The 24,380-nt window shown below is 35.4% G+C and overlaps 1 pseudogene; it reads right to left on the bottom strand.

The window, feature by feature from the left end:
- Positions 1 to 13,527, bottom strand: part of LOC149535738 (potassium channel AKT2-like) — a 42,097-nt pseudogene extending 28,570 nt beyond the window's left edge.
- Between the last annotated feature and the right edge of the window lie 10,853 nt (positions 13,528 to 24,380).

The raw sequence follows: 24,380 nt of genomic DNA, 5'->3' as shown, positions 1-24,380 counted from the left end.
AAGAAAGTTGCAATAAAGTGAAAATTAGTCCTCTCATGCATAAAAGTAAAGAAGATATTGAAGAAGATCAATTTTGGGATGATTTAGAGGAGTTTTTCTTAACATTAGATGTTAAACCAACATCTTTTGTAGAGAAAAACTATGAGCCCTATGAAGATGGTGCAGAAATTCCTTTACTTTTATCAAATCAGCCACAGAAATCGATTTTTATACTTAGTCAAGAAGAGGATGGAGAAGCAACTCATCTATGCCAAGCCATCAAGGAGAGTTCAAAATTTGTTCTTTCACGAGGGTGTCCTATTAGACATCTCATTCATATGGAGGAAAAGATGTTATCAAAAGCTATGGTTGCAGCAAAAGAAGAACTTGCAGTTGAAGACAAAAATACACATGCAGCTGCACCTAAGGGAGACACATTTCAGCTTACTTATATACTTCAGTATAGCAATATATATTATCAACATGAAGTAATAAGTGAGTCTATTAATGTCTTTTCAAAATTTTTGTTTCATATTAAGTTTCAACTGCTACTGCAACTCTTTCTCATTGTGCATAAGCATGTAAAGCATTGGAAGACTTTGAGAAGAGGAAGATACTTCAAAGAACCAATGAATGGTTTTGTTTGAATGGTTCATGTAATCTGGTTAGTGTAGGATAGGATAGGTTAGGTTAGGTTTCTCATTCAATAAGTGTTCTTACATAGTGTCTTAGAGTTAGTAGTTTTCTAGCTTAGTTTGTTTCCTGGTTCTTCTTGTCTCAATGACTATTTTGGAGTTCATAGTTGGTTGGTTGCTCATATTTTAAATCATTTTTCCAAGGGTGTGTGGAAGAAAGTCTTTGCATATGTTTCCAAACACTCCATTGAGTAGTTGAGTCTTCATGATGTCAGGAATGTTCTATTCAATGATGGTGTCTAGTTGGTCTTATCTGTAAGTTTCATGTTGTAAGAGGTTGTGATCTATCCACCAACTATGAGATGAACTTGTGAATAGATTGGAGTCTTCCTTGTAGACCTCTCATCTAGCTGATATTATTGGGTGGAGGCATATCCATAATTGCTTAATATTTCTTCAGATCCACCTTGATTCCTTTCGCAGACACAATATATCCTAGTAGTTTCCCTGATGTGATGCCAAATGCACATTTCTTAGGATTGAGCTTGAGACTAAAATTTTCCATGCGATCTAGGATAGGTCCCAAATCATGCAAATGAGTACTGTATTTTGTGCTCTTGACCAAGGTATCATCCATGTAGTCCTCCATGGTCTTATGCATCATATCATGGAAAATTGTAGTGACTACTCTCTGATAGGTAGCACCAACATTTTTCAAGACAAATGAAATTTCATTCCAACAGAAGGTTCCCCATGCACATGTAAAAGTAGTCTTTTCCTGATCTTCTTGTGCAATTTTGATTTGATTATAACCAAAAAACCCATCCATGAGTGAGTACATCTCATATCCTACTATCATATCCACTATCACATCAATGTTGGGAAGTGGAAAATCATCCTTAGGACATGCTAAGTTGAGATCACGGAAGTTAGTACAAACTTTGATAAATTTTTTGTGCTTGGAGACTAGAACAATGTTGGATATCCATTTAGTGGAATCAATATCATAGATGAAAGCAACTTTCAAAAGCTTCTCCAGTTTAGCTTTGATGAACAATGCAACATGAGGATGCATTTTTTGAAGTTTTTGTTTAACTGGTATAATGCCTGGTGCAATGGAAAAATGATGCATAATGGGATTAGGATCTAGTCTTGGCATTTCAGAATATGTCCATGCAAAGTTTATCTTCTTCTCTCAGAAGAAGGCAATGAATTCCTCTTTTTCTTCTGGAGACAGTGACTTAGCTAGATGTATCATGTGAGGATGTTCTTCTATGCCTAGGTTGATTGGCTGTGTTGGCTCTATCAACACTGATGTTCTCTATCATGAGCCCAAATTAAAAGGATATATGAATATTCAAATAGCATATTATACAATGATAATAATTAAGAATAATAATATTGTAATTTATTATATATAGTGATATATTTGACAATATAAAAATAAAACAATATATAAGATTATAGCATAATTGTAATGTAAAATATTATATTATAATTATAATATTAATGAGTTAAATAAAATTAATAAAAAATAAATACTTTGATTATAAATGATATCAAATACCAATAATAATTTTATAATGTACCTACATGGGTTATATTATGAAATGAACATATTCAAGAATAATATTATACTTGCAATATAAATATGAATAATATATTACTTAAAAACATGAGAAATAAATATTATTATAAATAATATATAGAGTAAATATACTATGCAATAATATAATGAAAAATATAATACTAATATATCATTTATGAATATTAAGTATTGCTACCATGAACATCGACTTGTCATTAATAAAGGAACATCGGTTATAATAATAAATAGGCCATGGGAAAAGACTTTGACATGACTTACACATCAGAAAATAGCTGTCTGAATATATTTTAAAATCAATTCTAAATACCATGAAAAAGGTGTGAGCATCAATCAATGTTAAAGACCAATATTAATGGTTAAGACTGCAACTATGCACAATCAGTTAATGTCGTATCTATTAATATTGATTAAGGGTGAAGGTTGATAATGAAGTAATTAAACAATGGTTAGAGGTACTAAGCCAAGTGGATTGCATAATAATTAATGAGTATGATCAAACACACTAGTACATTTGAGACCATTTTTCGACCATAATTGGTCAAAAATTTGACCCAAAAAAATTTTCGGTCAAAATTTTGACCAACCTTCTGGTTGGTCAAAATTTTGACCAATACGTTGGTCGAAAAACCTCCATAGCCATGGTGCAACTTATACCAGGAATTGGTCAAAATTTCGACCAATGAAGGTAGAAAATTTTGACCAATAAAGGTAGAAATTTTGACCAATGAAGGAAAAAAATTTGACCAATAAAGGTAGAAATTTCAACCAATAAAGGTCAAAAATTTTGACCAATAAAGGTAGAAATTTTGACCAATGAAGGTCAAAATTTTTGACCAATGAAGGTAGAAATTTTGACCAATGAAGGTAGAAATTTCTACCAACAGGTAGGTGTAAAATTTTTTTCAGGCATTCTATAAAACAGTCACATGCCTTGCATATGATATGACATTTTGCATGCATCCTACACTCTCTCATCTGGCTGATGATGGATTACGGAGAGTGATCTGAAACCATGATGCTAAAAAACACACACAATCAAATCCAAAATGAACTTGCATTACAAATGGATTGTGGAAATCTGATATTGTTAATTTTGCATGCATGTCTACTAGGACAAATATATGTTTAAGTTGTGATTGTCCTGGTAGACATGCATGCAATTTTACCAATATTAGATTTCCACAATCCATTTGTAGTGCAAGTTCATTTTGGATTTGATTGTGTGTTTTTTAGCATCATGGTTTCAGATCACTCTACGTAATCCGTCATTAGCCGGATGAGAGAGAGTGCAAGATGCATGCAAAATGTCATATCATACGCAAGGCATGTGAACTATTTTATAGAATGCCTAAAAAACACTGACAGTAAGTAATATAAAAAATATATAATTAGTTATATGATTGAGACAAATCATGTACCAGTGAGTTGGTCAAAATTTTGACCAGATAAATTTTGACCAATGGGTTGGTCAAATTTGGTCAAAAATTGGGTCAAAAATTTGATCAATGAAGGTCGAAAAATGAACCCAAATGCACTAGTGCAAGTATGCTCGCCAAGTTGACTCTTTGAGTTCAATCATCAAGTCACCCCACCAAAGTGCCTCATCAAGGTTAGTCTTTAGGTCCACTCATCGAGCTTTCTCACCAAGTCAGCTCGCCATGTCATGTGTCTAAGTGGCCTCACTAAGTCGGCTCGCCAACTTGCCCCACCAAGTTGCCACTTTAAGCCCACTCACCATGTTAGATCGCCAGGCTGACTCCCCAAGTCAGCTTGCCAAGCTAATAATTGAAATATGCTCACCAAGTCGACTCTCTAAGTTCGCTCACCAAGTCTGCCCCCTAGGCCAACTCTCCAGGTCAGCTCACCAAGTCACCCCCACCCAATCACCTCAACAAGTTGACTCATTAAGTCAACTCACGAAGTCAACTCACCTAGTGGTTTTACCACCTTGCCCCAGCAAGTGGGCTCACTCAGTGTGCTTACGAAGTTGTCCCATAGAGTTGCTTCTCTAAGCTTGCTCACCATGTAAACTCACTTGGTCGGCACACCAAGTTGACACTTTAAGTTTTCTCATCAAGTCACCCAACCAAAGCACCTCATCAAGGTTAGTCTTTAAGTACACTTAGTAGGTTAGCTCACCAAGTCACTTCGTGAAGTTGCCTCACCAAGTGGCCTCGATAAGTCAGCTCACCAACTTGCACCACCAAGTTACCACTTTAAGTCGACTCGCCATATCAGCTTGCCAGGCCGACTCCCATAGTCAGCTCGCCAAGTTGACAATTCAAGTACACTCACCAAGTCAACTCTTTAAGTTCGCTCACCAAGTTTGCCCCTTAGGTCAACTCTTTGGGTTAGCCCACCAAGTCACCCCCACCGAGTCACCTTAATGAGTTGACTCTTTAAGTCAGCTCACCAAGTTTACTATTCAAGTACGTACGCCAGGTCAGCTCGCCAAGCCCACCAAGTCATGTCACCAAGTTGATTGTTCGAGTACACTCACAAAGTTGACTCTTTAAGGTCGGCTCGCTAAGCTAGCCCACCAATTCATGTCACCAAGTCGCCTCACCAAGTCGGCTCACCCACATGTCCCACCAAGTCCCCAAGTCTACTCACCAAGCTGACAATTCAAGTGTGCTCACCAAGCCAAGTCTTGAAGTTTTCTCACCAAGCCCATCCCCTAGGTCAACTCTCTAAGTCAGCTCACCAAGTCATTCCCACCCAGTCACCTCAATGAGTTAACTCTTTCAGTCAGCTCACCAAGTCTATTGTTCAAGTACGCACGCCAGGTCGGCTTGCCAAAGCAGCCCACCAAGTCATGTCACCAAGTCGATTGTTCGAGTACGCTCACAAAGTTGACTCTTTAAGTTTGCTCATCAAGTCACCCCACCAAAGCACCTCATCAAGGTCAGTCTTTAAGTCCGCTAACCAAGTCACCGCACCAAGTTGAATCACCTCTCGCCTCACCAAGTAGACTCGCTAAGTCGGCTCACCAACTTGCCCCACCAAGTTGACTATTCAAGTATGCTTGCCAAGTTGATTCTTTGAGTTCGATCATCAAGTCACCCCACCAAAGTGCCTCATCAAGGTCAGTCTTTAGGTCTTCTCATCGAGCTTGCTCACCAAGTCAGCTCACCATGTCGCGTCTCTAAGTGGCCTCACTAAGTGAGCTCGCCAACTTGCCCCACCAAGTTGCCACTTTAAGCCCACTCACCATGTTAGATCGCCAGGCCGGCTCCCCAAGTCAGCTCACCAAGCTGACAATTGAAGTACGCTCACCAAGTCTATTTTTGATTTGTTGTCTACAGCTTAAAACAGGAATACATCTACTAAACAAAATACAAATCACTCAACAAATTTGAATATGGTAGAAGAGTGATCAAAAACACAGTGAATCGAGTCTATAGGTTTGTGGCATTGACGACACTTGCTAGTTTGAGAAGAGATTCAAAAGGAGGCCTAGTTGAGGATGCATTTCAATAGCAAGCAAGAGTGAAGACATGATGCATGCATCAATCTGATGAAAAGACTGGCAACAAATAACATGCAAACAAATGCTTATTTTATAAACTTCAATGAAATCTATTTTCTCCTGATCAGATCAAAAGACTGCAAGACATCACTCAAGGCATTTGCATCATGATCTTAGCCAAATTACAGGAAGTCATTGTAATCAAATTACTTTCTTTCAATATAATGGGAGGAATCTCCTTTCATAGCAATTCACCAAAAGAAAAAAACTCAAAACATGTAGAAAATAAAAAGTAGAGAATGCCATTTAAAGAACTTTTTCAGTGTGCTAAAGAAAGCTGGTAGGCAATACGGTACAGAACTAGATTAAACATATACCCACCATTTTAATCTCAAACAAGACATCCACTAAATTGTTATCCTATTTAAAAAAAAAATCAAGATTCATGAAACTACCAATTTAAAAGGTTCATAGTGCATTCTATCCATTAAGCAAAGTGCATCTTGAGATAAAATTGTTTGAAAAGTAACCTTCCAGAACATGTGTAAAATGAAATGTACACTTCCTGCCAAGTTTGGATCAGGGATGTTCTACTTCTAGATGAAGAGGTTCTGCAAGTCTAAAATAAAACTACAGCTCCAAAATCAATGACAATTTTTTTGTTTATAGTGTTACTGCTGCCACAAACATAGGAAAGATACATAAGAATATGCCCACTATTTAGAAACATCAGACAGTAAGACATGAGATCTTGAAGGGAAAAGAAGAGGAGGTTCATTGAATTAAAATTACAATTAACGAAAAAAATCATTTTGGCATATAGAATTAAAATTACATAAACTTCCTTAACTAAATTTTGATCAATATTTTGACCTTCCAAATCCCAAAAGTACTTCTGAATGCAGGCATCTCCATTAGCCTGATTCAAATAAGCATGGAACATATCAAAAGCTACAGTCCCAAAATATAGTCCAATATCCAAATAAGAGATATTTGGGTGTGGAACAGAGGTTGCATTTTCCTTATGCTCATAGATGTCATTGAAAAATAACCAATGCACTAATTCAAGTAAACTGAAAGGGGATACAAATGGACTTAACACAAAAATCACATAAAATGAAGGTAAAGGAGATATTTCGTAACAATTTCCTTTCATTCTTTTAGAAATTTTGATTTTAAATACTGCATAATGAGAGGTTTGGAAGATGCTATAATGGCTTTGCAATATGGCTCCCACTAATTTAAGGTGCGACCTTGATTGATTTTACACTGGGAAGACACAAACTCCATTAGGGTCATCAATAAATTGAGTATGCCATTATCAAATACATGAAGCTTATCCTTGCATAGACCCAAAAATATCTTCCAATTTGGCTGATCAGTTTTTGTCTGCCATTGATCACAATGCAAGTCCTCATGCTCTGTATCACAATTCTCTAAGCCTTTGGTATTCTTTGAAACTGAACAACACATCCGTTTATGCATAAACATGTTTATTACATGATGACCTAGAACTATGCGAATGATTTCTTCAATAGACATCATATCCAAACTAGCATCAAGTCTATCCGTAGAATAATCACTCCAGAATCCCTCTATAGCATGAATCAAAAGATGCCTTAAGAGAGAAAAGCAAGTTTCTAGTTGCTCTTTTGAGTCTGCCTCTTCGCTTGATGATGATTCTATTTGTAAAATCCAATGCAAAATCAACTGTAGCATGTTAATGTAATAAAAAGAAACTTGACATAATTTTGCCTCCAGAATGGCTTTCATGTACACGCAGCTCAAAAGCTTTGATTGATAACAATTTGCACTTAACATAAACAAAATAGAGAATGGTATGGATTGGATAAAAGAAACAAAAGCTACAGTAGCTGAATCATTAGAACATCCACCACCCATGGAAACAGACAGTGACTGCTTCTCTGTACTTTTATGTCTCATTTGATAAAATTTGAACCCATCATACAAAGAAGAGTCTTTCTTATCAACATGATGTACTTGGAGATTACCATTATCTCTACTTGTCTGATAAAAATATCTGGCAAGCTTCAGACCCAATAAGAAATAATCATCCTAGGCCTCAACAATTCTACCAAAAAGATCTCTGTGCGCACACAACAAAGCCAACAAGACAGAAAAGTTCTTTCCAAACACTTTATGGCATAATATAACAAGGGAAGGAAAGTTTCCACTATTTCCTTTGGCATTGCAGATACTATGGAGGATGCAAATGCAGTTGCTGCACCAGATTTCCTCTCACAATCTATATTCTCTACAAGTGACAGCACTTGGGAAAGAGATCGTTGAACAGTAGGATTTCCTTTTCCCAAAAAGTGATTATCTATTGATTCCAAATTGGATCTCACTTGCTCTTTGGATAATATGCCTTGGGAAAAATGAAGCAAACTTCTCAATGGACTCCATTCACAAAGAAAATCTTCTGAACCATGATCAGATTGATATACTTGATTGATTTTTGGAAGCAAAGTAGTCACAATTGTGAAAGATAATGACCTTGAATTAGCCTGTGATAGGAAATATCCACTTATCAACATAAGGATCTGACTTCAAACTCAGAATGAACTATATGAGGAAGAACAGATACACACCTAAGCCTGCAAAAGAAAGTTCATCACACTGGCTACATAGAATGAAATCATTGTTCGGTGGGCAAGCTTCTGATTTTTGGAACTTGACTTGACAACTCGAAGGCACTTTTGCAAGACACAGATCACAAGAGGGCTAAATGTGGAGGTGAAAGATCTGCATAATTTTTAATGAGTAAGTTATTAATCAAAAATAAAAGAGTAAATGAACAGACAAGAAACTTTATTATACAAAAATGATTAAGCCGACTAGAAGGAGAATATTGGTTGACTCTGGACATAGTTGGCTGTAATTTTTGGTGCCTCTCAATTTCTTCACCAAAATCTTGGTCATTATCTCCATAGTGGCTTTAGAGGTCATATAAGCAGTGCATCCCACGTCAATTGTTAATTTCTATTTTTGACAACATATTAATATTATTAAAATGGAGTTAGTTTAGGACTACCTCCAAACCTAAGATTTGTTTCAATCAGGAGAGCCACTAAACTAACCAGTTTTATGGATAAAGATTCATGAATTTAGAGTCTACCTGCCAAGAGGAAAAACAATAAGCTCTGATCCTATAATCTCTCAAAAAAAACAAATTCTATTAAGTTATATGGTTGTTATAACAAGCACTCATTAAACACATTCAGCCAAATGAATTTTCTGAGAATAGATTTCTGTTCTCCAATGAGGATCAAGACTATTTGAATTTTCTAAGAATAGATTTCTATTCTCCAAAGAGGATCAAAATTCTTTAATGCTGAATTCTACGGTAAATAGTCTGTGCCCTCTATTAACCAATTTATGCAATTTTTAAATACCAATCACAATTTCCATGTTTTCCTTTAGCAAGATTTATTGTCACTTTCTTATAGAAGATAAAATCATTAATGTCCACTGTAACAGTCACCACTGTCCATGTTGACATCATCAAGTGCCAACTCATGGGCTTCTAAAACTATAAAAGGGAGAGAATCAAATGGATTGAATCATCAATTGCAATTTGTAGTATATTCTTGAAAGAAAAGATGTCAAAGGCAATGGGAGTTCTAATTTGTGTTGTAGTGCTGATGAGTATGTATAATGTGCAGGCAATAAGTATGTATTTTGTAGAGGTGGAAGGTGCATTATGTTGTAATATGTATGAGGCGCATAGTAGGGTCAACTCTTGTGTTTTGAATGGAAGAATGACAGAGAAACCAAATGGCCAAATGGCTCTTGTGTTTAAGCATTGTAAATGAACACATCTAAGAAATCAAAATATAATGCCAAATTGCTAGAATCTACCTGCTATTTGCAATAGTTCCTCCAGTGATGAAGGCAAAACAATCAATTTTCCACGTAATATATCTGATTTTTGAGTGCTTGGATGAGATAAGTGTATTGTTACTCTTTTGGGTGGACTTGCAACTGATTGACGATAAAAAGAGTTGGAGATTGAGTTAGTTTTCAGATCCCCTATTGTAGAATTCATGCTCATCTCCCATTCAAACATGCCAAACAATGAATGGTGAAAATCATCCAGTTTTTCAATATGCTTATTCTAGAACGAATTAGTTACAATGCAAATGATTAGTATGGCTACTGATCAGGGGGATTGTTATACTTTATGGAATTTAGTTTAGGTTTGTACTCTAAGGCTACTCTCTTCGTTAATAAGAATTTTATAGGAAGAAAGCTTTTACGAGGGGATTCAACCTGTTAATATGATTTTTTCCAAAATATCAGTTCATAAGATCAAAAAAATTGGCCCATTGATAATAAGAGCAATAAATAATTTAACTAACCAGAGAAGCGAAGCCATTATAATCTACACCTTTAGATTTGGATCCTCTTTTCAGAAGTTCTTCCATGAATTGAGCATTCCCTTTTGAAGCTGTATAGTTAAGGCCTATTGGGAATGGAGACTTTGCATCACTTTCTGTATAAGCAACCTGTATTTTGGATGGCAAATGCTCTAAATTTGTTCCTTTAAGCTGCTTCAGATGTTGTTGAAAATGAGAGAATGTAAAAATTATCTTCACCATCTTGTAAGAGAGGGTTTGTTATTGCTTCCCTCAATATGCCTAAAGAATGCAGCTTCATGGTTTAAAAAAATGTTTTCATTGAATAAACTAAATAGTGTTAGAGCAGGAATCATACCAAATAGTGTCAAAGTAGGAATCATGATAGATATGGAAAAGGAATGCAAGATTGCGAGAATGTAACTTACAGCTGCTCTAGAAACAACTATATATAGCTCAGATGGGATGTCATTCTGGAGAATTACATCTTCTCTAGGAGGAATGTACTCTGCCACCATCTCCATCACCTGTAAAAAGGAATGCACATAGAGATAAATGCTTACAACTTTACATAACTTCAATATGACTAGTACGTAAATACCCACAAGCGAAAAAGATACAAGAAATTGAGAATAGTAACGATATAAAATTCATTTCAAATCTCAGAAACAAAATAGGGGAAGAGATCTAGTAGCCACCACGGGGTCATTTATCATGAGGAGGGTTTTGTGATAGATACTTCCTAATTGTCACTTTTAAAAAGTTCCAAAAATTGATAACATATATATTAATAGCTGATAATACATGTACTAATAGTCGATCACACACGTACTAATAGTTGATCATTTTTTATCTTTCTTGGTTGCTGATCAGTCCAATTGTGCCAAAAGTACTATTTTTTTGGTGAGGGGCTATTGGAATATGGATGAGTGTTTTAAAATGACACTTTTCAATGACTTCGCACTCCATTGCTTCTAAGAGATCCCAAACATAAAACCTTAGCTTTAAACTCTTGAGTCACCTACAAAGCTACATTGGAAAAATCAGCACAATTCAACTTACAGCTTAGGAGATCTAAGTGCTCAAAATTAACCTAGATGGCTATTAGATCTCTTCCCTTATAGAGAATAGTTCAAATTCAATTGGTATAAGAGGTAATCATTAATCCATTTATGAGGCAAAGCAAATGATTTTTATTTGTAAACCTTACAATCTTATAATCTTACATATTCTTTCATTCTCTTAGCATTCTGATTAATAGATCATAGAATGTAATCTGAAATGTTGATATAAAAAATTACACAAACTAAATTCTAAAACAATTGAATGATATAAACATAGATTGTGAAAATCTCTAAACCCACACTAACAAATTTTTAGCAAAACGTGATTAATTTACCATCTGAGTAATGAAATCATCTGAAACTCCATGAAAGAGATAGACTTTCTGCGTTGTTGAGTAAAAAAAATGTTGCGCTATGGCAGACTGAATTGCCCTGGGAAGGCCTGCTATAGTTTGCTGCTACAAAGCTTTCATTTTGAACTTGAGCCTCATATGTCCAAGAATTTTTTCTTTTAGTGTATGTGGCAGTCTGTTTCTATCATAGAAATCTGAGGTAGCATTCGCTGCATCTCTCTATACCCCATCTAACATAGCACTCCATCAGCAATTACATAGAAAAGCAATATACTAGGTTATTAATATGCATCCTAATTAATACTATTACTGCATATACTTACAAAGTTAAATGTTCTTCAAGTGCCATGGACACCAAGATTGGTCATATTGCCTATCAAGTAGGCTTGTAACCCAAGATTGAAGAGCATGTATGCTATAGTGAAAACCATTTCTCCAATGTTCTTAGCATGGAGATCTCCATACCCAACAATGCTTAAGGTTGTTATAGACCAATACTTGGAGGAGACATATGCAATCCAGAGGCTTTCCTTCTTGAAGTTTGGATATGTATTACCAATCCAGGAGCTTTTGGGGTCAGGATACCGCCGTGCCAGTAGGTAATAGAAACACCCACCTCAATGGATAGCAAAAAGAGTCACCTGGACCATCACAATCCATTATAATCATCCTTGTTTAAGATGCAACAGAATCAAGAAATCAAATATCAATCACAAAGATGTATTGACTCCTTACACAAATAAGCTTTATGCATCTTGTCCAGAAGTAATTCAAGCGCATGTCTTTCTCTAACCTACATCTCAGCAAAGAATTTTCCTAGGTTTTTTGTAGTGATCTTCAGGTGAACTTTTAGTTATTCAAAACCTTTCCAATTAATAGCTAATGCCTTAATAGACTTGAATTCTGTTTCTGATTTAGGAGATTACTGCAGCAAGTTTTTTAGCTTAACAAGAAAAGATGGAACTAATTGCAAGATTCTTTTGAAAACAATTAGGCAGATTGATTACGTTTGGGCATGTAGTTACTTAATCCATGGTTAAAAAAATAAATATCCTACACATCCTTTTTCTGATGACGGTTCACTAGAGAGATCTAATTGTAATAATCATACACTTTTGAATTCAATTGTGTAAGATCTATTATATTCTATGATCTATTATAGAAATAATATGAACAAATTATTACGAACTATTTAAAAAAGCTCTCATATTTTTAAGATACAATCGACTTAAAAACTTGATCTCAGAAAAACACTGCAGTTAAATCTCCAATTAAATGCAATTCTATAGAAAGGGAAAGAATGTGAAACCGTTTATTCTATATTCTAACTATGGGTATGAAGATAATGAAATACCTGGCAAATAGTGCACTGACCCTCCTTGAATTCCATAAACTTCATGATGAGGATTGAGTAGATAGGAAAGAGAGCTCACATTTTCCAGAAGAAGCTCGACCAGGGTGTAGGGTGCAGATTCACTTTCAAGATCGGCCCACATTTTCTTGTAGCCGTAGCAGGGGGCACATTCGCTTTGAAGACCAGCCCTACCCTCTGCAAAAACCATGCAAAAATTTAGAGAAAACCTGAAATGAAACCGGGTGCAAGAAAGACCTAAAACGACAAATGTTTTTTTTCCTTTGTGGATGTATAAGCCTTGTGTTGGTTGAAATTTTGACCAACATGGGTCTTATATGTAAAAAAAAGAAATTTTTACCTTTACATTTTGACCACCCTAAATTTATTTAGTTGATGGTCGCAAATTTTAGTCAAAAAATGAGGTTAAATGTAGTAGTGAAAATATGTAGGGGCAGCCTCAAAGCGAGGCTACCCTCAACACTCTCAAACCAAACCTTTCTTAGATAGTCATTTTAAAAGATTGCTAAACTTTTTTTTTGGATCTAAATTTGAAAGACATCAAACCTGGGCTTAGCAAGCTTGTTTTTGAGTGACCTGCTCCTAGTACCCCAAACAATGAAGCTTCTGAGGCACTAGATCTCTGACCAAGTACTGCATTCATCTCAGTTTTGATGTCCTGTGCCATTGTATATCCTCCAATACATCAGTATCCTTACAAAAGGGCCTAATTATATAATTATATATAAAAGTTAACAGAATTGAACAAGAAAAGCATTTACACACCTATGGGGCTACGGGCAGCTGTTGATTATGCACTTGGACCTGCTAGAGAGCAACGACATTTTACCTCCAGTGCTATGTAAAACTTGTCTATACATGCAACATGCAAAATAACAAGGAACTAAGGCCATATATACATGGTGAGAAATACAATTTGGAAAGAAAACTCTAATCCAAATGTATAATCATCAAGCAAAAGTTTCAGCTCAAATGAAAAACCATTATACTAGAACCAAATACTAAAATTCAATTCACACTTTCTAGTTGTAAATACATGAATTAGTGTAAGTTTGACATAGGAATTTGTGCTGAGAATTTATATACCCTAAAGGCTGCCTAGGCGTGTTTTCTACCTTTAGCATTGTTGTTTGGTTTGCATACAATAACTGACCAACATTATCTCCAAATCTCTGTGAAATCAATGTACCAGCAACCATACAACTGTCTTTTAATGATGATTTACAAAATGAAGTCACACATTTTATGTGTTTAAATTAGTACCATTGTTCATACTATGCACTAGTTTGATAAGTATTCAAATGGGTGTATAAACTAATCAAACACCTTAAGGGATCCATCATCCATGGAATCTCTCGGATGAGGTAGCTTTAGTCATTCCTCGTACATTTTTGTTGCAATGGCATTTTCTATCCCTGGGTTTTGCCGGAGGAGAAGATCATTACCGACCAACCCATTAGCAGAGCCATTTAACAAACCTTCTATGCGTTGTTGTTGTTGTTGTGCTTGCCTCTGCAACATTTGCATCAATTTCTGCCCCTCTGCAATGTGGCTATGAATAAATGCTACCTCTTCACCAAAACTTTAACTGGCAAATTTTAGGGAATCCATTCACAAATTAAAACTTAAACCCTTAACCATCCTCCAGCTCCTTCGCGCGCTCAGTCAAATGATTTTTTATTTTAAAGTTAAAGCTCGTGTTGGTCAAAATTTCAACCAACATGTTAGTGTTGGTTGAAATTTCGACCAACACGGGTTAGATTTTAAAAAAAGAGAAAAATTTCCTTCTACAATCCGACCAACCTAAACCTTTTTAATTGATGGTCAAAAATTTTGGTAGAAAAATGAGATCAAATGTAGTAGTGTAGTTAAACACTTTTGGCAACTCTGAGCCATCTTAAAATCATACACAATGGGAATTATTTGAAACTGAAGTAAAAGGTCGGTCACTGTCTTGTTATCTCCAGGAGGATTTCATTTAACTTGATTAAGTAGATGAGTGTATCTAGATCTAACAAAACCATGTAGTCTAGAGGAATCTATTTTTTCAATAGAGATTGTATTTTGAACACTATGGACTTAATAGCGGGAAGAGTTACAATTTTCAATATAAGAACTTACATGATGTCTTCTCATGGAATGCAATGATTACAAGATATGTAGGAAATGGATTAGTTGAAGGGATCTATAAACATTCAGTAAAATGAAACTGAAATGTGTAGACATAGATTCTACAACTTATGCTAACATTCCTTGTTCTTGTACTAAAATAAGATCTTTGGAATAGTGCACAGGTATACATCAAAGTTTCAAACCAAGTTTCCTTTTGTGCCAAAATAAGATCTTTTAGCAAGTTTCTTGTTGTTGCACTATGGATGATAGGCACAAAACAATATGCTAGGGCCAAGTTAATCAATTTACTTAGTTAAAATGATGGAATGGTGGCTATGGTTAATCACTATCCTAATGGATAACAGTTAGAAAACTTGTGAAACACAAAAAAATTTGTACAGACAAAAGAAGATTTAGTGGTATCCAACACACCATTCAGTAATAGCTTACAGCTACTTAGCAATCCCAACTTCTCTTTGAAATAGATAGGCCTCAACAGGGAGCCACTCTTATTGAGAAATCGAAGGGTTTAATTCGATTGTTTGAAGGGTAGAAGTATCTTTCATTCAATTAGTAGAGAACCTAGGGGATTGGGTATGAAAAGTTCTCTCAATTTTGGAGATTGGGATACAATTTGGGATAAGGTAAAAGTTTAGTACAAGATATAGGAAATGACTATTTCATATTTAAAAAATATATTAAAAAAACTCAAAATTTCCATTTTAAAATATAACTAAATGAAAAAATCTTGAACAACCTAAAAGAATATGAATTTTTTTAATGTAATACTAAATAGTATATAAGATGCATAGTAATAATCCACTAGATATATAATTCTTCTGATAGTTATAGCATGTATTAGGATTTGTGTTGCATTAACTAAAGTTACATAACAAGTAGTCAAAAGCATGAGCTAAGAAATGCCAAAAAAGAAAAAGAAAAATGTTTGTACCTACTCCATGAATTTATCGAGTAACAAGCTCCAATATTTTAGAATCATCCAATGGGTATCCGAGAAGCTTCTCTTGAACATTAGAATCATTAGACTGAATTGCACCCTACAAAAAAAAAAAACCCAATCATTATTGACTGCACAACCTAGTCTTCCTAATAATGATGAAATAGAAAATCAATGATAGTTTGCTATCCATGTGCAATAAAAAATGTGAACCATGACTAGATAGAGTTCCTGAAATGAAAAGAACAATGGGTTACTCGAAGGTAAGAGTGCAACATGACTGAATGAAGTTCACAATAATAAACATAAAGATCATTGTATCTAATAAAAGATTGACAATGAAAGCTTATATAGCAGATGTAGAAGGCACAAAGGTTAAAAGTTACATAGAACAAAATATGTAAGAGACATAGAACTTCCAAAATGGAGGACTTAAGATGATGAAAAAGTACAGGAGCATTCACTTTGTTATTTATGCCATTCCCTTGCATTTTTATTTATTCTCGATTCGATGATGTTGTTTCAATCCCCTTTGTGCTATAGGTTGCTAAAGATCTGTCTAGGAAGGACATCAATGCTCTGGAGCAGCACATAAAGAACTTTCTTTTCCCTTCAACATCATTTTTCTTCAATATCCTATATGATCCATATAGGGAGGGTGTAGATTTTATTCGTGAATACCCTTTCAGTCTGAGCCATGGAAGCAGAAATAAGCATAAATAAGCACATAAAGAACTTGCTTTGCCCTTCAACGCCATTTTTCTTCAATATCCTGTACGATCCATACAGGAAGGGTGTAGATTTTGTTTGTGGATACCATTTCAGTCTGCGCCATGGAAGCAAAAATAAGCATACAAGTCTTTTATCCATAACAATGAATTAGGGCATGAAATAGAAAAAAATTTCTGTGAAAATTGAGTGATGTGATGAACCATGTAGAGAAGATTTCCAACTGACTTATCATACCCATCTTCCACACCTACCTGCACATATCACAAGTTTCAAAGCATAAATCACCATCATCATTGTTGTCTTAACAAAGAATGTAAACCGCAAATATTCAGTAGTTAAATCTAAGTACTAAAAATTAAAATACCAAGTAGAAGATATTTTCCACAACAACTCAAATTGTGATATTGCTATAAGGATTCATCTGTGTAATTTTTGAGTCAAACTCATTTACCCATGTTTTATTAGTAGTGATTCACACAAACCCATCTCTCATCAAAAAGAATGGAATTAAATTACTTTTTAAAATTAAATTAGGGTTAATAGCTTGAAATTAATGCAATCACAATCTAAATGTCCAATTTATCCATTGAATTCAAAAAGATTCATTGTTTTTACTAAGTCCCAAGTGTCATGAGACTGTAATGATACCACCAATGATATACGATTAGGATGCAAGAAGACATATTCTTTTCTAATTGCCAATAATTAATTGAGAAAACAACAACGTTAAGGCAAGTAATTAAAATATTTTAAGATATCGATGGTCTTGAGGAATATTAACATGACTGCTTGCATTCATAATGGTTAGCAATTATTTAGGAGAAGAGATGTGTCTCTTCAAAAGAGACATTGATTACAACAGGGATTAGTGACCTTAAGTCCTCCACATAAATATATATAGCTCACCATTCAAGAACAGGGAGGATGAAAGGGGGAAATAAGGAAGATATACAGACAGCAGAAAAAAATAGGCATTTTAAGTTTTAACAGAAAGTTTATACAACCATATAAAGGAGCACAATCAGAACTCTTTAGCAGTAATATTTAATTGAACTCTGAAAAAAGACAATCAAGACATACCTAGTACGAACATATACATCCCCCTCTTGTTTCAAGCTATCATTTACAACATATATTATTCTTATATCAACTCTTGTGGTATTATCACTGCCTAGATATTATTTGATAATCAATTAGTTTGTAACTATTATGTATAATTGGGTAGAGATGCATATGCCTATAATGTGTTTGTAAACCCTCATAATTATAGAACAAAGATGGTCTAAGGAAGAAAGATTATAAGGATTGAAGAAAGGGTGGGTGTCATACTTTTTGACAGGACTTTACCTTCACCACACTTTTTGTTGTTAGGGTAGATATATGTGTCTCCAACTCCAGCTCCTGCTTGATGTCCATTGGCGTCAGCATGTCGGCTGCTATCTCCTCCATTACCCACTTGCTTAATGCATAGCTCTCCTTCAAATATTTCTGACTTTGGCATGGTCGATACTTGCTCTGTAACCACTGCTTTATAAGTTGGTTTAACAAAAGTATGCTCTTTAGCCAAAGTTTTCATTCGAACTCCCATTTCTTTCTTTGATTCCTCCCACAATTCCATCATTGCCTGATGATTCAACCATACAAAGCACAAACTATTCGAGATTCAGCAAGGATGAACCCTAGATGGCACATACCCTTTGAGTCTATGCCATGGAAGTAGAAATAAGCATAAATAAGCACATAAAGAACTTTCTTTACCCTTCAATGCCATTTTTCTTCAATATCCTCTATGATCCATACAAGGAGGGTGCAGATTTTGTTCGCGGATACCATTTCAGTGAGCGCCATGGAAGCAGAAATAAGCATACAAGTCTTTCCGCTGTAACAATGAATCAGGGCACGAAATAGAAAACTTTTCATTTTAACATAATGAAGCCCGTGTTGGTCAAAATTTTGACCAACACGGGCATCAATTTTTTAAAAATGACATTTTTCTTTGCCTATTCCGACCAATTTGACCCATTTGAATAGATGGTCAAAAATTTTGGTTTAAAAATGGGGTCAAATGTACTAGTGACATATTATATTAGGTAGGAGATCAAATTGTTTTTTTGGTAATCCATATCTTAGTAACAGTTGGTAAGAATATGTTGGCGCTCAAAATTGCATGGTCAATTTTGAGCACTATTGTGAAATTTAGGCCTATAAATGCTTTGTGAAGCCTATGTACCATGTCGCTGAGTTAATGCATACATGGTGATTCAATGCTTCTAACACTTTCCATTCAGCCTGTCCACCTATTTCGTGATGATAGTTTGTCATTTCGAGCCATTCTGTGAAGTCTCATTTTGAGCCAAGTTCAAATTTACATTTTACCCTAAGTGTCAAACAGCGACAGGAGGTTGTGTTTGCCCTTGAATATCTCGCACCCAAAAATGTGTCATGACTTGCCACTTTGAGAGTATCAAGTGTCCATACCTGAGAACCTATGTTTCAGATATTGAGTCGTTTTGAGTCCGTTTGACTAGGTGTTGAATCCCTCAAAGTTGGTCAGTTACTGTTTTCATGCTTTTGCAATTAATTCCTAATTTTGGGAAGGCCTGTTTGATCCGTAATAACTTTTGACCAGTTAACCCAAACACTAAAATTCCTTTTGCGTTGCATTTTAGATGTTAGAGACTTTCTATGTTTCAAGTTTTAGCTTATGACGAATCCATTTGATCAGTTTTCAAACACGATTCCAAACGCAATTTCTAAATTTATACTGGTGTCAGCATTTGCAGATTGATTGGATCCCCTGTTCATGATGTCATATCTCCTGATCCGTGATTGGTGAGATCAAATGGTTTGTTTCTCTATGTTCTATACTAAAAATACTACAAGTGTGCTAGTTTTTAGAACTTGACGAATTTGTCTTCACACTTTACCAGGTCAATTCCATTCGTAAAAATCGTTATCTTGTCAATATTTTCAGTTTGTAATTTCAAGTAGCTTACTTTTAACGCTTGCCATTTGCGTCCTGTGATTTTTCATGAGTCCAAATCACATTTTCATACTCACCTCATGACAGAAAGTCAGTCCCCCAGTTTTCATTAACTCACTTGCCCGTTTGCCCAATTTTTCGAGCCAGATCCAAATCCGATTTGTTGCTTTCTGACGTGTTTATCTGCAAGTGAATTTAAGTTGGAAACTTTAGAATTTTTCATAAGACGAGATCTGACAGGGTGCAAGAATGCATAACAGAGATTCAATGGGTCAGTTTTCAGAGCTCAGTTATCTGTTCAGGTCAGTTTTTAAGGGCAGTCAACGGACATGCTGGCACCAATCTGACCAATTGCATAAAAAAATAAGATGAGATTTTAATGATAAATTGATGATTGAAATCAATTATAGTGGATGTTAAAAGGTCTCTGGATCACTCTACGGATTAGTTGTTTGTAAACAAATTTTTTTTAGCCGAACCCACTTTAGGGTCTGACTGTTTTCATCAGAACTGATAAGGATTGAATGTGTTTGAAGAAGTTATTGTGCTCTTGGTTGCATATGAATATTGGAAATGATTCATTTGTCATCCTAAGATTTTTTTTCGGGATGAATGGGTACCAATTTTAAGCTTTTAAGCATATGTGATGAGGGTGACAATGAGGTATCCAAAGCCATGAATGATCAGGTAAAGATTAAATAGCAATGAGTAAGTTTCAAATTGTGTTCTTAAATGTGATTGTTGGGTTTTCCAAATGGGTGGAAAAAGTAGAAATGTTAATGGAGACTATTGATCTTTGAAATGAAGATAGTGGAGATGAGGTTTACTTCTAAGCCAAAGACTTGATGAAGTCCATTTTGTTTTACCTAAAGTAAATCTTACTGATATATCCGACTATAAAGGATGATGCTAATGCACTTGTTGCTAATTGTCACTAGTACCTTACTAGGACCCCATTTTAGAATGACTTGGAGGATGTGTACAGTCTTCTCTGCCTTTTTCGTGTTGAACCTTGGAGCAATTGGGGATGGAAGATATAACTTTAGTAACGATGAATGTGAAAAGTTGAAGATGGCAGCAAGTCCATTTTGGAGTGCCCTCTGATAGATGGGAAATAGAGTAATAAAATAATAATAACAACGATAAGCTCTATTTACCAATCTAACAAAAAAGACTTTGACTATGATTTTTGCTATGGATGATATGTTTGAGATTGTAAAGTCAAAGTCTTTTGATAGGCGTCAGGAGGATCCCATAGTTGATGAGCACGTTTCAAAGACTATTGCTCCGATGAATATGTTCAAAAGTAACAAAAAGAAAGCCGCTAGTCTGCACAATGAAAAATATCAAATAGAAAGAAGAACTACCAGCGTGGGGCAACCAGTAATGGAGAAAACTCTAGTCAAGGAGCAGTTTTGAAATAAAGAAAACTCACGCATAAACCTATCCATGCAATTTTGAAAAAAGCAACTCTAAGCAGCTCCACGTTATGGTATGGAGGAGAGTCCATGTTTTTTCAAAACATTCCATGTAACAACTAGAAATCCGCATTTTTTAGGGGAAGTCAAATCTGCAGCCACCCACAGCATTATAAGAGGGCGCCCATCTGTCAACAAAGGAGGCAGGAAAATGTATGAAGAAGAGTTCACATTAAAAAATGCGGAATCCACGCAAAATAGAGCCTTCCGTGCATCATAGAGGTAGATTGGGAGTGCACTGCAAAAAAGAAACTCCACATTTTGAAGAGGGGCAACATGAAGAACATGCCAACCCACACATTCAAAAGTATAGAAGCCACTTTGTAACATGAAAAAAGGAACTGAGGTTTGAAAAAATTGGAACCCGTAGCATGAAGAAACAAAGACACACCAAATACTGAGAAATGAGCAATCCTTACATACATCACATATCGATTTCCACAATAGTATATATGTATAAAGTGCATAGTATAATAGCTTTATGAACTCAGCCGCATGAAACTATACGTCCATAGGCTCCCACAACTGCAGTAGATCCATATCTTCGTGCAAGATTTCTTTAGTTAGATCAGTGAGATGCATATTTTGAACATGGGGGGAATGCAGATGTTAGCAGTGAAGCCACAGACCACAGTGAAGCAGAAACATTTTAAAAAGAATACCCTACATTGAATTACAAGGGAGATCATGCCTTAAAAGGAGCCACAAGTTAAAACTAAGGGAGCTCTATCCTAGCCGCTGAGCAACAGTGTTTATGCAAATTAAAAGGAGCATCCACATGGGTAGCCAATGACAACAAAAAAAGGAGCATCCACGTAGGTAGCCAGTGGCAACAAAAAAAAGGAGATGCCATTAGTAGCAGATGTCTCAAAAAGAAGACCTTGCGCCAAGAAATAGTAGCATCATGAAGGAAAAAACACAGTCAAATAGGGAAAAAGCCAAAGGCCATTATCCCACATTGCCCATGGTAAGGTCTTTTGATGTATTTAAATACAAAAGCATACACTTTAGAGATGTCTACATAGACAAAGGCTTTTGAAGCCTTAGCCGCAGGTGGGCCCATGGTTGGTTGGATGACTAAATTGTCAACTTGGAGGTATATGATGTCAGCATGACGCTAAAGCAAAATTTTAAACAGAGATGCAAAGATGCTGATGTGGCAAGTTGATGAGTGGATGCACGAGATGATGCCACGTGGTGAAAATCGACGGGTGCCCGCTTCCCCACAATATGAAGTTGCACCCGATTTAAAAAGTGCGAGAAAGTGGAATTAGGACACGTGGCAATTGGTCAACTGAAAGTTGACCTTGGATTCAAAGGCAATAGCAATTGAAGAATAAAATAATAATAATAATTTATTATTATTTTTATAAAAAAATGCACGTTCAGTCATCCAAGAGGTATTTTTTCTAAAAGTTTTGACTTTAGAATTTTTAAAAATTTTCAAATTTAAAAAATCAAATGTGCAGACATGTGTTTCTAGCAGAGGAGTCATTTTCAAAATGACTTTCAGGAGGTTTTTGAGAGGCCAGATAGGCAATGTTATATATTGCCAAAATCAGGAGAAGACAAACTTTCCAATTCTTGAGTTAGTTTTGGCATAGGTATCAGGCCATTTGAGATACACGAGGTTTTCTATCAGGTACCTAAATTGCAACCATATTCAGACCAGGAAGTTCAGTTTTGATTTTTTGTCAAGGTAATGACCTGAATATCAGTAGAAGGCAATGGAAATGCAGTTGGGGTTGAATTTGTTCAGATTTACTCAGTAAAAACTCATTTTCACTAGCATTTTCATGGGGCAATCAGATATTTTGGTGATTCAAAAAGCTTTCATCATTAAGCAGAGATATTTTGCAAATCAGTTGTAGATAATGATGAAACAAAATCAGATCAGATGGGATGAAAGAAGAAAGAGGTTACTCAGTTACACAGGATTGAATTTCAAGTGGACACTTGTCATTTTCAAAATAGATTCGAGAATTCTTTCTCTTCTATATCTTTCTTTCTTTCTTCCATTGAAAGGGTTCTAATTTTTTGGGAAGTGCCAGTTCTTTGGAGAAAATCTGCACATTACTGTGATACCAAGGTCTTGGATCCAGTTCTGGTTGCATTCCCATGACTGTGACCACATTCTTTAGCAATATTCTTCTTGTATGAACAGTGGTAGGAAGATAAATACAGATAGTTTAGATCTGTTAGGTTTTTTCATGTCTTCCATTTCATGCATATGACTATATAATTTCAAGGAAATAATGCAAAGAGTAGCAGATGATTAAGTTTTAGTTGAATCTTGTCTCCATTCTCATTGAGTTTCAATGTTTTACAATCTCTGAACAAAGAGTTTAGGTTGTAGTTGCAATCCCCTAAGACTGTATGTTGTTTCATTGTTGCTGATAATTCAAGAAATTGTGTAAATGCTTCATAGAAATCAACAAGGTTGCAAATTTATTGAGGAGGATATCAGGTAAGAACAAGATTTCAAACTGAACATAGATGTCTATTTACAAGTTAAATAGATAGATCTATATTTGAAGATACACATATGTCTCAGATATTCATATGTATGTTTGTGATCCATGAATTTTCCCAATGGACTAGGCACTGATCAGCTACAGGGTCATTACTTTCTTACTGCTACATGTCTGAGGGTTGTTGAAATCAACATTATAAATCAAACGCTTTTCCCCTTTCATGTTGAAGAGCTATCATAGAATGCCCTCACTCAGCTTATGAGGTTCATAGATCTGCATCTAGCTATCGTAGGTATGTGTTATTTCATGAGTTATTAGGAGAAATAAGGGTTGTATCTGCTTAATAAGATTCAAGGATATGTTTTGCACTGGTACGATATCATTTGAATCTGAGGTCTACCCACCTAGGTCTAGCAGAGCCTAAAGTAGAAGAAGGGTCAAGCCTTATAGTTGGCCTGGTGTCTGAATGGGCATGTTGAAAATGGGAGTTAGCTGCCCCTAGATGTGTCATGTTCTCATCGAGATAATTGAAAACCCTCCAGCATTTTCAAACACCAACAGACTATAAAAGGACTCATTAAGGGAGATAACAAATTGATATTTATACTGAAAGGATATTAATAGAACCCATCGTGATTGTGTGATTAGAAATGGTCATGAAAGGACTTAAATTTTACTCTCAAGAGTTGCAATGATTTGATAGGTGATTAGCAACATAATAGATAGTGCAATGTAGGCTCCTACAGGCAGGGATTCATGCACCATGATAAGAAGATAAGAAGA

The sequence above is a fragment of the Cupressus sempervirens genome, chromosome 10 (genome assembly GCF_028749045.1).
Source record: "Cupressus sempervirens isolate cs-2001-9-10 chromosome 10, ASM2874904v1, whole genome shotgun sequence".
Taxonomy (NCBI): domain Eukaryota; kingdom Viridiplantae; phylum Streptophyta; class Pinopsida; order Cupressales; family Cupressaceae; genus Cupressus; species Cupressus sempervirens.
Note: the sequence above shows the minus strand (reverse complement) of the source record. Positions and strands in the feature narration are given on the sequence as shown.